General features: G+C 46.6%; 1 long non-coding RNA gene across 1 annotated transcript; it reads left to right on the top strand.

Moving 5' to 3' along the window:
• On the top strand, nucleotides 1,355-9,036 carry LOC110257756. The gene is made up of 4 exons (XR_002340713.1): nucleotides 1,355-2,375; nucleotides 3,509-3,676; nucleotides 5,509-5,686; nucleotides 8,764-9,036. It is a non-coding gene; the product is annotated as an uncharacterized LOC110257756 (long non-coding RNA).

Raw genomic sequence — 15,059 nt, 5'->3', positions numbered from 1 at the left:
GTCTGATGTGCTGCCTGTATAGTGTCTGTAGCTATACTCAAACACAGCTTAAGGTTACATTCCTTCCACTATTGTGTTCATCCCAGATCTAAGGTAAGGCTATGGCATGGAATGAGTGGAGCCAAGAGTCCTTACTAGCCTGGGCGCTAGGATTAGGGGCACTGTGGCTATAGGAATTGAGGCAGCCATGATGCTGCCAGAGATAAGCGCTGCCTATGTAGCATTCTTCTCCCTAGATCTGTCTGCTCCACATCCAGTGCCAAAATATGGCATGGAGCGGGTGGATCCAGAGCACTTGCTCTGCTGGGATATCAACTGTTGCCTGCTGGTTTCAGTGTCTCCTGAAGCTTCACAAAAGTGAGTGGCAAACAAAGGCAGCCACCGCTCCATTAAGTGGAGACTGAGGCATGGTGGTTCCTGGCACCAGTGGAATAAATGCTGACATGTCCACAGCTGCCCCACTCAGACCACAACCCAGGCCCCCAGGCTTTCTCTCCATAGCTAGACTGAGTCTTTTCCCAGGGCCCAACTGGCCCAGATACCATGCCAAAATGTGGTGTGGAATGAGTGGGACTGGAATGTTAGACCTGCTTGGTGGATGGGGGGCTGCAGTGAGGCAGCAGCCCCCAGTGCAGAGCTCTCTTTGCCTGATTGTTAGCAAGCGAACACGTGTATACTCCTTGGGAGTAGAGTTTAGGCTTCTCCAGCCCTTCTTTCTGGCTTTTCCTGCAGCAAAGGAGGCTTGTCTCCTCTGCGTAGAATGCCCAGTCTGTGGCTCAACCTACTTGCTCCTCAGGGTGAGGATCTGCCTGTGTGGATCTTTTCTTCCTTTCAGATACCTCCCAGAGAAGCAGGTCCTGACCTTAAACCTTTTTTCTGTCCTACCTGGTTATGTGGAAATCTTTCATGTAGCTTTTGTTGTATAAGGGTTCTGCTACCTTCCAGTTCATTTTATATGAGAATTATTCTATATGTAGCTGCATTTTTCATGTGTTTGTGAAGGGAGGTGAACTGCACATTTTCCTACTTTGCCATCTTGATCTAATCTCTAATATTGCTGTTTTTGTCATGTTTTGGGGTCCTGCCACTTTGTGTGTGTGTGTGTGTCTTTTTTTTTTTTTTTTTTTTTTTTTTTGCTATTTCTTGGGCCACTCCCACGGCATATGGAGGTTCCCAGGCTAGGGGTCTAATTGGAGCTGCAGCCGCCAGCCTATGTCAGAGCCAGAGCAGCGCAGGATCCGAGCCGCATCTGCAACCTACACCACAGCTAGTGGCAACGCCAGATCATTAACCCACTGACCAGGGCCAGGGATCGAACCCGCAACCTCATGGTTCCTAGTCGGATTCGTTAACCACTGCGCCACGACGGGAACTCCAGTCCTGCCACTTAAGAGCAAAAATTTCTTGTAACTCTGGAGCTAATGGTATACAAAAAAAGGGCATCTCTTAAATAGAATACAGAATAATAGGTCCTGATGGACAGTAGAGGAGCTACCAACGTGTAGGGATTAGGGACTACTGGATGTACATCCTTTGTGGCTTCATTGACTACCCTGAGATCCTGTACCATTCCATATTCCTTACTGGGTTTTTTAATGGGGAGAATGGAGGTATTACAGGCTGATTGTCATGAAGGACATAAACCTGGGCCCTGTTAACATTCCACAGCTCTGGACACAGGCCTGGGCCTTGTTGACATTCCACAGGGCCGGTGTAAGGCAATCAGCCCAGTACCTAAGTCTCCAGCCACAGCCCCCTTTTCCTGTTAGAACTAAGTGAGCTGATAAGGGGGACTGCACAGGCTACAAGGTTACCCACCTAATTGCCTCTCTAGTGCTGACATAAGCTGCTTGCTTGAAGTTGGAAGATATGAACCTTACTACAAATCATTATTGTAAACTGAAACACTCTCACTAGTTAAGATGTAAAGTATTTTAACCACCACTTTGTTTTTGGCACCCCTCCTTAGGCATGCGCACCCCCTTTCCAACCTGAATGTAAGTTTGCCTTTATAAACCCGGTCCATATCTTTGTTCGGGGCTTCACACTCAAGCCACTTGTAGGCAGTGTGTGGCCCTGGCCAGTAATAAAGACTCCTTCCTAATTTGTTTCTTCTCAGTTGGAGTGGTCTCTGTTCTTTCACGGCACAATATTTGGAGGCCCCAGCGAGACACAGACCCTCCAGCTTTTGGAACTCGGACGCCTCCAGATCAGCGTGGGGAAGGGGGTCCCTTCCTTAGGAGGCGCACGCCCTGATGATGTTCCAGGGCCCTGAGGAAAAGAGCACCCGAGCTCCTCTGTGCTGATCCCAGGAGACGAGCAACTTCACCCCAGAATTAGAAAACGGAGTCTCCTGGTCTGGAAATCCTCCGGAGGTAGGTCTGGTCCGCGATGCGTTTCTGGGGGCAGGGGAAGGCCAGACGCGGCATACTTCCTTGCCCAGAGACCGGAGCGAGATGTCGCCCAGCCTCACCTGGTTACCTGGTTCCTAGTTATCTGTGTGACTCTTTTAAGCGTGGGTTTTTGTCTCCGGAGTTTCTGTTTGTGTTGTCTGTTTGTGTTTTGTATTCTGTGTTAAAAACGTTCTCTTTCCACGGATAATATTTCTTTCTTGCTGGTTCACTGGCTCTCTTTCGCCTTCTCCCTGCAGCGGTGTCTCTTGCTCCCCTGCTGTCTCCTCCGGGCACTCTGCTTAACAAAGCTCCTTTCCCTTTCGCTTTAACCCTTCACCTCCTCCCTCACAAAAGGACTCTCTGCGAACAGGTGAATGACGGTGAAAGCAATTGAAGGGCTCCAGCCAGGGCTACTCCCTGGCGGGCCCCGAAGGCATCAATACTCCCGCCTCCATAGCTGTCGCCTGGAAGGGTGAGAGTCTCTTCTTCTAGCAACTGAGGACTAGGCCGAATAAACACCCTGTGGGCACGGGTGAGGCACTTAAAAGTCGTTAGGGCGCCTGCCACTTAGACTCCCGTGAAAGGATAAAGGGGTCACGGAATGGACCAGACCGCTAAGGTTTCTGCCCCCCCGCAAGACCATTTCCGTGCAACGTGTTAGGAACATAGTGGTTTAAGCAAAACTCTTTGCCCGTTTCCTCTGGCCACCACTGTCCCCCACCCCATAGGATTTGGGTGGAGCCCTCAGCCCTTCTTCCAGATTTTAACTGCTCTCTTTTTTTCTCATCCCCCAGCCTCGGGGGATGGATGTTTTTCTTATCCTGTATGTCCCATTCATATTAATAATCTCCATCGGTCTAGCTGCTACTGCTATGGGCAGCCCCCGACCTCCTCTGCTCCCTCTCCTGATTCATCCTCAGCTGCGGCCGCTGATTTTCCGCTCGGAGAGGCTGCATCAGGAGACACGCCGGGAGTTCCCTTCATGGTATATGTGCCCCTCTCCACCTCTGCTCTCTATAACTGGAAACTTCAGAATCCCCCTTTCTCATAAATGCCTCAAAATCTTATCTCCCTGCTTGAAACTCTCTTCTACACCCATCAACCCACTTGGGAAGACTGCCAGCAGCTGCTCCAGACTCTTTACTACAGAGGAGCGGGACCAGATCCTGGCAGAAAGCCGAAAAGCAATCCAAGGACCAGACGGAGGGGCAGGCCAGGAGCAACATATCGAGCGTTGGTTCCCCTCGCACCGCCCTAACTGGGACCCCCCAACTCGAGAGAAGGTAAGGAGGCTCTAGACAACTATCGCCAGTTTCTGCTACAGGGACTCCGCGCTCCAGCCCGGAGACCCACTAATCTCTCTAAGGCAAGCAAAGTAACACAAGGCCCCCCGGGAATCTCCAGCTGGGTTTCTGGAGCGCCTCCTAGAGGCCTGTCGTACCCGGACTCCTATAAACCCGATGCTGCTGAGAACCAGAGGGCTATAAACATTGCTTTCGTTTCTCAGTCGGCCCCAGACATTAGGAGAAAGCTACGAAAGTTAGAGGGATTTGAGGGTATGAATAGGGCCCAACTCATAGAGATAGCGCAGAAGGTGTTTCATAACTGGGAGCCAGAAGATGAAAGAAAACTAAAGAAGGAAGTACGTAGGGTGGTAGCCACATTAGAGACTAAGGGGACCAAAAAACCCTCAAGGCCTCAAGCTAGGTCAAAAAGGGCTACACCTGGAGTTCCCGTTGTGGCTTAGTGGTTAACGAATCCGACTAGGAACCATGAGGTTTCGGGTTTGATCCCTGGCCTTGCTCAGTGGGTTAACGATCTGGCGATGCCACGAGCTGTGGTGTAGGTTGCAGACGCGGCTTGGATCCCGCATTGCTGTGGCTCTGGCGTAGGCCGGTGGCTATAGCTCCGACTCAATCCCTAGCCTGGGAACCTCCATATGCAGCGAGAGCGGCCCAAGAAATGGCAAAAAGACAAAAAAAAGGTGGGGGGCTACACTTGAGAAAGACTGGTGTGCTTATTGCAAGGAAAAGGGACACTGGAAAAATGAATGTCCCAATAAAAAGGGGAGAGAAAAAGAAACCCATCCTGACTGTAGAAGGAGAAGAAGATTGACGGGGCTGGGGCTCCATATCCCTAAGCTTCCAGGAGCCCATGGTATCTTTAAACATAGGTGGCAACAAAGTCCGGTTCCTGGTAGATGCAGGGGCAGCCCATTCTGTGTTAACAAAACCCTTGGGAAAAATAAAAGAACAGACCTCAGTCCAAGCGGCCACTGGAAAGGTTGACTCTTTCCCTTGGACTGCCGAACGAACTGTGAACCTAGGAAAAGGAAGAGTTACCCATTCGCTTTTGGTCATGCCAAATCGCCCATATCCCCTCCTGGGCTGGGACCTACTTCATAAACTGAAAGCAACTATATCTTCTGAGTCAGAAGAAGCTAAACTAAATTTGGTATGGCCCACAAAGGTTTTAGTTACTTCAGAGGAATACTGTTTAAACCAGGAACCCCCTGATATTGACAAACAAAAGGACTCTTATTTACAGAAATTGCTACAAAAATACCCTGAGGTATGGGCTGAATCAAATGCCCCTGGACTGGCAAAACATCAACCCCCTGTGGTTGTTCAACTGATGAGCCAAGCCACCCCATTAAGGGTGAGACAATACAAGTCAAGAAGCCCGAGTAGGAATAAAAAAGCATATTGATTGGTTAATGGAGGCTGGAATTTTGATCTCCTGCCAGTCTCCCTGGAATACACCCTTGCTCCCAGTTTTAAAGTCAGGAACCAAGGACTACCAGCAGGCCAAGACTTAAGAGAAGTTAACAAACGGGTTGAAACTATCCGCCCCACAGGTCCCAACCCTATGCCTTGCTTAGCCTGATACCCCCGGAACAAACAATATATACTGTATTGGACTTAAAGGATGCTTTCTTCAGCATTCCACTGGCTAAGTCCAGCCAGCCCATTTTTGCCTTTGAATGGTCCAATCCTGAAAAGGGAATTAACGGACAGCTCACCTGGACTTGGCTTCCTCAGGGGTTCAAAAACTCCCTGACTTTGATGAGGCTCTGGCCTCAGACCTATAGTCTTTCACGAACACCTTTCCCCAGGTGATGCTCTTGCAGTATGTGGACGACTTCCTGCTGGCAGCAGAAACCAAAGAGGCCTGCCAAGAAGCTACAGAAGGACTGCTAGAAGTTCTTCAGGGGCTTGGATATCGAGTTTCAGCATGAAAGGCTCAGCTCTGCACCCTCCAAGCCATCCACCTGGGGTCTGACCTAGAAAGAGGTAAGCGCACCCTATCTGCCTCTTGGGTCTCTGCTATCTTAAAAATTCCAACTCCCACCTCAAAGAAACAGGTGCAGGAATTCCTGGGAGCAGTAGGATACTGCCGCCTCTGGATCCTAGGTTTTGCAGAACTGGCAAAACCCCTCTATTCTGCCACTGCGGGGGAAACACCCAATTAATATGGACAGAGACTGAACAACAGGCCTTTGAAAACCTACAAAAGGCCCTAACATCAGCTCCTGCACTCGCCTTGCCTGATATAACCAAGCCCTTCCACCTATGTATAGATGAGAAAAAAGGCATAGCTAAGGGAGTATTAGTACAAGCTTTAGGGCCTTGGAAACGCCCAGTGGCCTATCTCTCAAAAAGACTGGATCCAGTAGCCTCCAGGTGGCCAGCATGCCTACGTGTGGTAGCTGCAGCAGCTGTCCTAGTTAAGGAAGCTGATAAACTAAACCTGGGCCAGGACTTGCTCCTCACAGCCCCACACACTGTGGAGGCCCTCCTAAAAGGAACTCCTGAACGTTGGTTATCAAATGCGCGGCTAACTCAATCTCAGGCCTTGCTGTTAGACCAACCGCGATTAAAATTCCATAAATTGACAGCTCTAAACCCAGCCACCCTCCTACCAGATGACAACCCACTGCAACCTATCCACAGCTGCGTGGGAGTCACAACCGGTCTACGAGGACTGCGACCAGACCTGAGTGACATTCCACTGGCACAACCTGAGGAGGTATTCTTTATGGATGGGAGTAGCTTTAAAAAGCAGGTTGTCAGGGGCTGTAGTCATCAGTAAGGAGGGAGAGATAATATGGGCTCCGCCTTTAGGCCATGGGAGTTCAGCTCAAAAGGTGGAACTGATCGCCTTGACTGAGGCCCTGAAAAAGGCAAAAGGAAAAACTGTTAACATTTATACAGACAGCCGATATGCATTTGCTACAGCACGTGTACCTGGGAGCCTCTACAAGGAGAGCGGTTTCTTAACATCAGAAAGGACATTAAAAATAAAGAGGAAATACTTGGCGACAGCAAAAGCCCATTAGCGAAAAGCTGTTGGATCCGTACCTCCTCTTCTCCAGGCTTAACGCCTATTGAAGATTCTGAGGCCAAACATTCACTAATTTAAACTTGACCACTCCAGACTACTCCCTAATGGGCCCCCTTCCTATCCCTAAAAAACTTGCTAGATGTTATGTTCAAAAGGGCTCTATTCCCTTAAAGGGACGGAGAGTATCTTTGATGCCTCTCACTGTAACCAGACTGCTACTGTCCCTAAAAAATACTCCCTGTACCACCACAGAGAAACTCGTTCAATGTGGGGATGTACTATATCGTTGCCTCCCCAAAGATTGGGATGGACCAGGCATTGTAGTCTGGGCAATCCTGGATGTGTCCCTCGTCCCTGGTAAACAAGCAATTCCCATTCCAGTATACTGAGGGGCTCATCGGAAAAGATGAATCAAGAGGGTGTTTCCCCTCTTGATTCCTCTTGAGGCAGCCCTGGGCGTCACGGCAGGAGTAAGCACAGGAGTGGCTGGGATAGTACATAGCAAATGCCTGTCTGAGCAAGTCCAGGGCAACCTGGACACGGTCATGTTGACAGTACTTTCTTTACAAGATCAGTTGGACTCATTGGCAGAGTTGTATTACAAAATAAGAGGGGCTTAGATCTCCTAACAGTGGAGAAAGGAGGTCTTTGTACTTTCCTGGGTGAACAATGTTGTTTCTACACAAACTAATCTGGCATAGTTCGTGATATGGTACCGCAGTTAAGAGATCAGGTAACAAAAAGACAAGCCAGGTATAAAAATAATTGGTAATGGGGCAGACTTTCTGGATGGCTCCCCTGGCTTCTCCCTATGATAAGCCCAGTAGTCACTATAGCACTAATTTTACTTTTTGTACCTTGTCTCCTCCGATGTGTTACTGGCTTTATACAAAACCGGATAAGAGCTTTTACTAACCAGACCATCTCACAGATGGTCCTGAATAAATATGAACCTATGCCCGACAGTGAATCAATGATTTGACTCAAAGGAGGTAAATAAAACCAGTGGGGAATGAAGGACATAAACCTGGGCCCTGTTAACATTCCATGGCTGGACACAGGCCTGGGCCTTGCTGACATTCCACAGGGCCGGTGTAAGGCAATCAGCCCAGTACCTAAGTCTCCAGCCACAGCCCCCTTTTCCTGTTAGAACTAAGTGAGCTGATAAGGGGGACTGCACAGGCTACAAGGTTACCCACCTAATTGCCTCTCTAGTGCTGACATAAGCTGCTTGCTTGAAGTTGGAAGATATGAACCTTACTACAAATCATTATTGTAAACTGAAACACTCTCACTAGTTAAGATGTAAAGTATTTTAACCACCACTTTGTTTTTGGCACCCCTCCTTAGGCATGCACACCCCCCTTCCAACCTGAATGTAAGTTTGCCTTTATAAACCCGGTCCATGTCTTTGTTCGGGGCTTCACACCCAAGCCGCTTGTAGGCAGTGTGTGGCCCTGGCCAGTAATAAAGACTCCTGATTTGTTTCTTCTCAGTTGGAGTGGTCTCTATTCTTTCACCGCACAACAGTCATGGTCCAATAAGGCCCTGGTCAATTAGGCCCTGTGTAACAGAGACTATGCCCCATAAGGCCTCCTGAAGGAAAGGATACTGTTTTCTTTTTTTTGTCTTTTTGCTATTTCTTGGGCTGCTCCCGTGGCATATGGAGGTTGCCAGGCTAGGGGTCTAATCGGAGCTGTGGCCGCCAGCCTACGCCAGAGCCACAGCAACGCATGATCCCAGCTGTGTCTGCAACCAACACCACAGCTCACAGCAATGCCAGATGGTCAACCCACTGAGCAAGGGCAGGGACCGAACCCACAACCTCATGGTTCCTAGTCGGATTCGTTAACCACTGCGCCACGACGGGAACAACTTTTTTTTTTTTTTAAACTCAGAAATGGATCTTGGTATATTTGAAATAATCATGTGAAAAATGTAAAATATAAAACCAAAGGTTGCAATGGTATCTTGATCTCCCTGATGTTTTAAAGTGCTAAAACCAAAATGAGATTTTTTTTTTCAGATAAATGTAACAGAATCCTGACAACATAACATTCCCAATGTCCATGATATAATCAGCTCAGAAAAGTCACTGTTACCAGACCACACTGCAAGAAATGCTGAGAGAAGCTTCAGGATGAGAGAGCTGGTCTTCACAAGGAATGGTAGGTAATGGAAAGAGTAAACACTGTGTAAACTGAAGATGCCTTTGGTCCACAGGTACTGGTAAATGACTTTTGTTGAGTTTAGAATTCTGGGGTGAGAGTTCATTTCTTCTGGTTGTTTTTATTGTGGCATTTCCTGACATTTTTCTTTTTTTCTTTCTTTTTTTTTTTTTTGCTGAGATAAATAGGAAATTTATTTTATACTTTATCCCATTTTGTATGGCTTTCATCTTTACTATTCACTATTATTTATTACATTTCAATTTTTCCTTCAAAATTAGCATTATATTAAAATTGTGTATATTATGCAACTAAAATTTATAAAGAAGAAAGCCTTATATACCATTAAATATTTTATATAGCATAATAAAAAGAATAGCTTAACTGGTAAGCATAACAAAAATAATACACCCTCTGAAAATAAGTAAAATATAAAATGCATAAATTGGTTAATAAAACAGTGTAACTATATAAATATGTCCTCACAATTTGTTACATCTTATAGATTCTTCAATATAGGCATTACACCGTTCTAGGTGATGTGATAAACAAGACATTATAGACCTTACATTGTACCATGGAGAGAAATGGTTATTAATAATACAATTGTAGAACTGTATTATTTAATTATAATTATCATAAATTCCTTGATGGAGAGGAAATCAGAATCAGATCTAAGAAGACTTCAGCATTCTACGAATGATGTCAAATGACCCCCTTTATGGTGGGTTATGTGCCTATTTACTATGAGATATACTTCTTCTCCAGAGATTCCTTGTTTGTGTATCAATTGTAGATTTTGGGTTTGCAGTTATTCTGAAGTTTTGATATAAGAGTCTATATGTATGTGAGATTGTTTTAAGTTGTTGTTCTCTTAATTGCAAGTTCATCTCCAGTGTCCTGCATTTGTACCCACCTCTTCTCATGATTTCTGACTTTGGTGGTATAACTGTGCATGGATGATTTCGTATCTTTACTGTATATATACTTTTACTGGTGAGCCTTGTCATTTGTGGAATTGTTGCCTGTTGCTGTCTTTTCTTTCCTGCCTAGAGAAGTTTCTTTAGTATTTGTTGTAGGGCTGGTTTAGTGTTGCTGAATTCTCTCAGCTTTTGCTTATCTGTAATGCTTTTGATTTCTCCTTCAAATCTGAATGAGAGCCTTGCTGGGTAAAGTCATCTTGGTTGGAGGATTTTTCCTTTCATCATGTTAAGTATATCATGCCACTCCCTTCTGGCCTGCAGAGTTTCTGCTGAAAAATCTGCCAATAACCTTATTGGGGTTCCCTTGTATGTTACTTGTTTCTTTTCCCTAGCTGCTTTCAAGATTTTCTCTTTGTCTTTAATTTTGGTCAGTTTGATCAATATGTGTCTTGATGTATTCCTCCTTGGGTTTATTTTATATGGTACTCGTTGTGCTTCCTGGACTTGAATGAGTGGTTCCTTTCCCATGTTAGGGAAGTTTTTGGCTATTATCTCTTGGAATATTTTTTTCTGTCCCCTTCTCTCTCTCTCTCTTCTCCTTCTGGCAGCCCTATAGTATGGATGTTGATGTGTTTAACGTTGTCCCAGAGTTCTCTGAGACTCTCTTCATTTGTTTTCAATCTTTTTTCTCTTTTCTGTTCTGCATTCGTAATTTCCACTCATCTGTCCTCCACCTCACTTATACATTCTTCTGCCTCCTGTATTCTGCTATTAGCTGCTTCTAGTGAATTTTTTATTTCAGTTATTGTATTTTGCATCTCTTCTTGTTTCAGTTTTATAGCTTGTATCTCTTTGCTCAGTGTTTCCTGTAAGTTATCCATCTTTGCCTCCAGTTTATTTCCAATGTCTTGCATCATCTTCAGCATTGACAGTCTAAAGTCTTTTTCCTGGAGGCTGAGAATCTCCTCATTGCTTAGCTGACTTTCTGGGGTTTTTCCTTTCTCCCTCATCTGAGTTATAGTTCTCTGTCTTTTCATTTTTATAGGTTCTTGGTGTGGTGACCTTTTTCCAGATAATACAGTTGTAGCCTCTCTCACTTCTGGTGTCTGCCCCCCTTGTGGCTGAAGTGGGTATGGGGGCTTGCTGTAGGCTTCCTGATGGGAGGGGCTGATGCCTGCCCACTGGTGGGTGGAGCTGATTCTAATCCCTCTGGTGGGTGCGGCTTAGTCTCTGGATGGGATTAGAGGCAGCTATGTGCCTGAGGGTTCTTTAGGTAGCCTGTTTGCTGAGGGGTGGGGCTGTGATCCCACCTGGACTGTTATTTGCTCTGGGGCTTCTCAGCACTGACTCATGGATGGGGCCAGATTTTCCCAAAATGGCCCCCTCCAGAGAAAGGCAGCTGCTGAATATTCCTGAGAGCTTTGCCTTCAGTGTCCTTCCCTCACAACAAGCCACATTCACCCCTGTTTTCCAGAATGTCCTCCAAGAACTGCAGTCAGGTTTGACCCAGATTCCTATGGAGACCTTGCTCTGCCCTGGGACCCAGTGCACGCAAAAGTCTGTATGTGCCTTTTAAGAATGGGGTCTCCATTTCCCCCAGTCCTGTGGAGCTCCTGTGCACAAGCCCCACTGGCCTTCAATGCCGGATGCTCCAGGGGCTCCTTCTCCCAGTGCCAGATCCCTGCACATGAGGGTTTGATGTGGGGCTCAGAACTCTCACTCCTGTAGGTGAGTCTCTCTGAACCAGTTGTTTTTCAGTCTGTGGAGCTTCCCACCCTGGAGGTATGGGGTTGTTTGTATTGCGAAATTGCCCCTCCTACCTCTTGATGTGGCCTCCTCTTTTTCTTCTGGAGTAGAGAAGATACTGTTTTCTATTAGGCCTTGTATGTCTGGATTTTAGCTGAAGTGTTATAGGACTGGGTCGTACAATTCTTCCCTCCCTTCCCTGGGCCCAGACCTTAGGGTTTACTCTGGAGAAATCAACTCTGTCTCTCTGGGAAAGTATATCCTTAGTCATTAACATTATTATCTTATGCCCTTTGTCTAAGGGGATACCATCTCCAATTTGTCTCCCATTAGGTGAACTAGTAGTCCCCAATTTATGTAAGATATCTCTTCCTAGCAGGGGTATCGGACATTCAGGGACATGCAGGAAGGAATGGGCAAGTGTGTTTTTATACAATTTATTTTTGAATGATCCTATTAATGCCAGTTATTGGACCTTCCCTTTTACTCCCATAATTTTACCACTCTTGTTACCGAGTTTATCTGGTGTTCAGAACTGAGTGAGTACCACTGTGTTGATTAGCATTCAACAGGCTTCCTCTCCATCCCCAATATCAGCTGGAGCTCCTCAGAGGTCAGTTGGAGTGGCAGCTTAGGAAACCACTGGTCCCATCATTCTTCATCTATTTAAACCATCATCCTTTGAGGGTAGTGGCTGGGATCTGTCACTCTCCCCTCCCCATCCCCGACTTTGGGCATTCTTTCTTCCACTGTCCCTCTTTACATAATGTACACTGATCGAGTCCTAGTTTCCTTGACTCTATTGTCCATGGAGGTCTGGGGCCACTCTCCTGAGTTGAGAATCTCTGTGGGCAGTTCATCTGGATTCCTGAGCTGACTGATGGACATTGGAAAATAACAGCCAGTTAGTGGGATTGCCTCTGAGCCTTTTTGTCCTCTGACTTTTCCTCCTCTATATCTCAGTTATTAAACACCCAGTAGGCAACCTAACCAGGTGAGACATAAGGGTATCTGGCTCTATATCCAGTTTCTGAAGCTTAAGTCTAATGTCGAGGGCACTTTGGGAAATGAAATATGACGTCAGGATTGCCTTCCCTTCTATTGACTCAGGGTCAGTGGTAGTATAGATTCAGAGGCCCCCCTGAGACTCTAGAAATGTCAAAGTCTTTTCCATTGGCTTCTGATTTCCTTTATCTATTCCAATTGATAGGTTCCCTTCCTGCTGCCTGGATTCCCTTGAGGATCATATTTATAGAATGAGTCAGCCTCTGTCTTCCACCTCCTCCTTCTTCATCTGGGTGGTCCCAGTTGGGTTCCTTATCTGGGACTGCTCGATTCCTTGGTCTGAAAATAGCATGACCTGCCTTGTTTCTATTCTGTTCTGTTCTCTTTGTCTGCTTCCTCCTGGGCTTTTGAAAAGATCTTGGCCTTTTCTTCCCACATTTGGAGTACCTTGAGAAGGCTCTGATGTCCCACCGGGTGGGATCATGGATCTGCATGATTCCTCTAATCGGATTCAGGAACCCCTCTGGATCTTTCCTCAGCCTCTTAGTCTGCTCAGAAGTGGTGAATGGGATGTGTACCTGGATGAGTCCTCCTTCAGATTGCAGGTCCAATTTTAAATGGTGTCCTAATTAAAAGACCCATTCGTGGGCCAAGTTTCCCCATATCCCAGCTGATATTAGAGACAGGCTGTATTACATAGGAAGATTAAATGGTTTGGGGTCATGGGGTGATACCCCAAACACTTCTAGTTCTGAAGAATGCACCCTAATAGGCTGTCCTTAGGTATGGTGGATGTGTGATTCCCCACACCTTGGATATTCTGTTTTGGATTTGTTTCTGAATACAATGGGGGCAGTTGGAGTGATTTGTTGGCACAGAAATCTTCAAGATTTGACCCAAGTAAGATTTTGATTCAGGAAATTCATCACCAGCCCCAAACTGTTGATGGATTCCACAAAAAAATACCAAAATTGGAGGCAATCAAGCAGCATGGATTCTGATATAACTAGGGGTCTCCCTTGAATGTGTAATGATAGTGCATGTGATAGTCCCTCCTTGTTCAGAATGTCCCACAGGGGTTGGACAGGACGCCTCCAGGCCAGGGCAGTTTAGACACTTACCTCCTGAACAACTTGGTCCCTTAGGGAGTGGCTCAGCTATGTGAGGCCTGGCTGTTCTCTTTCCTCCTTTTGGCCCAAGAGGAGGAGTTTTAGGACTTCTCACTGGGTGAGAGTAAAACACGAGGGATTCCTGAAGGTACTCACCAGATCACTGGGGCAGCTGGTATTCTTTGCTGAAACCAGGAGGAGAGCCCGTGGAAACTTCATCAAGAATCACCCAGGGGTTTCCTCCCAGGCAGAGGGGAGACAAGAGGTTGGGCCTTGGGTGTTGCCTCTTCTTGCCAGCAGCTCACAGGTCTTCCTGATAATAGGGGTGCCTGGTCATATGTGTGGATCAGAGGACTCCCCAGCCCACTTCAGAGAAACTAGAAGTCAAGTCCCTGGTCGGGTACCTACCTTGGGACCCTTTCCTGCTTGGGCATCCCTGGTGTTTTTTCCTGAACTCAGATCAAGTGTCCTTGTTCCATTTTGTCAGGCGGTCCTTATCACCTTGGCCTTCTCCCCATCTTGCCTCTTGGCTCATAGGGCTGGACACTTTCCTTGACCAAATTGAAGGTGACTATGGAGAATGCTACTGTTGACCCTTGAAGGTCAGTGTAGAGAGCAGAAAGCCCTGGTGCAGCTGCTACTGCCTCATACAGGGGTCAAGAGGGCAGCAATTCTGGTGAGACAGTGGGCAAGACTGCCATAGTTTCCTCTTGTCCACAGCTCCCCACTGTCCCCTAGTGTCTCGTAGGTACCTAGTCAAGGCCAACCAGAGGCAGTGGGCAGATACACACTTGTTTCAGTCTCTGATCCCCAAGGATGTGGTAGTATGATCTCCTCACGGGGGTGCAGGCCAAATTATTCTGGAGGCTATGCTTCATGCACATCCCACCCAGGTATTGGGTTGCTGGGCAAAGTTGCTCTGATTTGGCTGCTGTCATTCTACCCCTTCAGAGTGTCCTCAAAGACTAGAGTCAATCATCCTCATGTGAACCTCCCAAAACCTCCACTGTCCTCCCACTAGAGCCTAGTGGATAGATATAGGCAAAAAGGTCATTATCTGTCATCACTTCATGGTCACCAAAATTTGTTACTAACCTTTTTGAATTGGGTCCCAACAAGAGTCTTCCTACCTAGAGTTGTTCATGTTAATAGAACAAGACTGAGTTCCATTTAGAGAAAATTTAATTTTTATTCTTTGGTCAAAGAATGGAGAGGTGCAACTCACTCTCTAGAGTACATGGTCTCCCTGAAAGGTGGTTGGTGGGGCTGCTTTATACATTCTTGTTAGCAGAGAGGGGACAGAGTTCTTGCAGGTTAGACATAGCTGTGCTGCTCATGGCACTCCAGATCAAAGTGCCAGGTGCAGCATTT

The sequence above is a fragment of the Sus scrofa genome, chromosome X (assembly GCF_000003025.6).
Source record: "Sus scrofa isolate TJ Tabasco breed Duroc chromosome X, Sscrofa11.1, whole genome shotgun sequence".
Classification (NCBI taxonomy): Eukaryota; Metazoa; Chordata; class Mammalia; order Artiodactyla; family Suidae; genus Sus; species Sus scrofa.
Note: the sequence above shows the minus strand (reverse complement) of the source record. Positions and strands in the feature narration are given on the sequence as shown.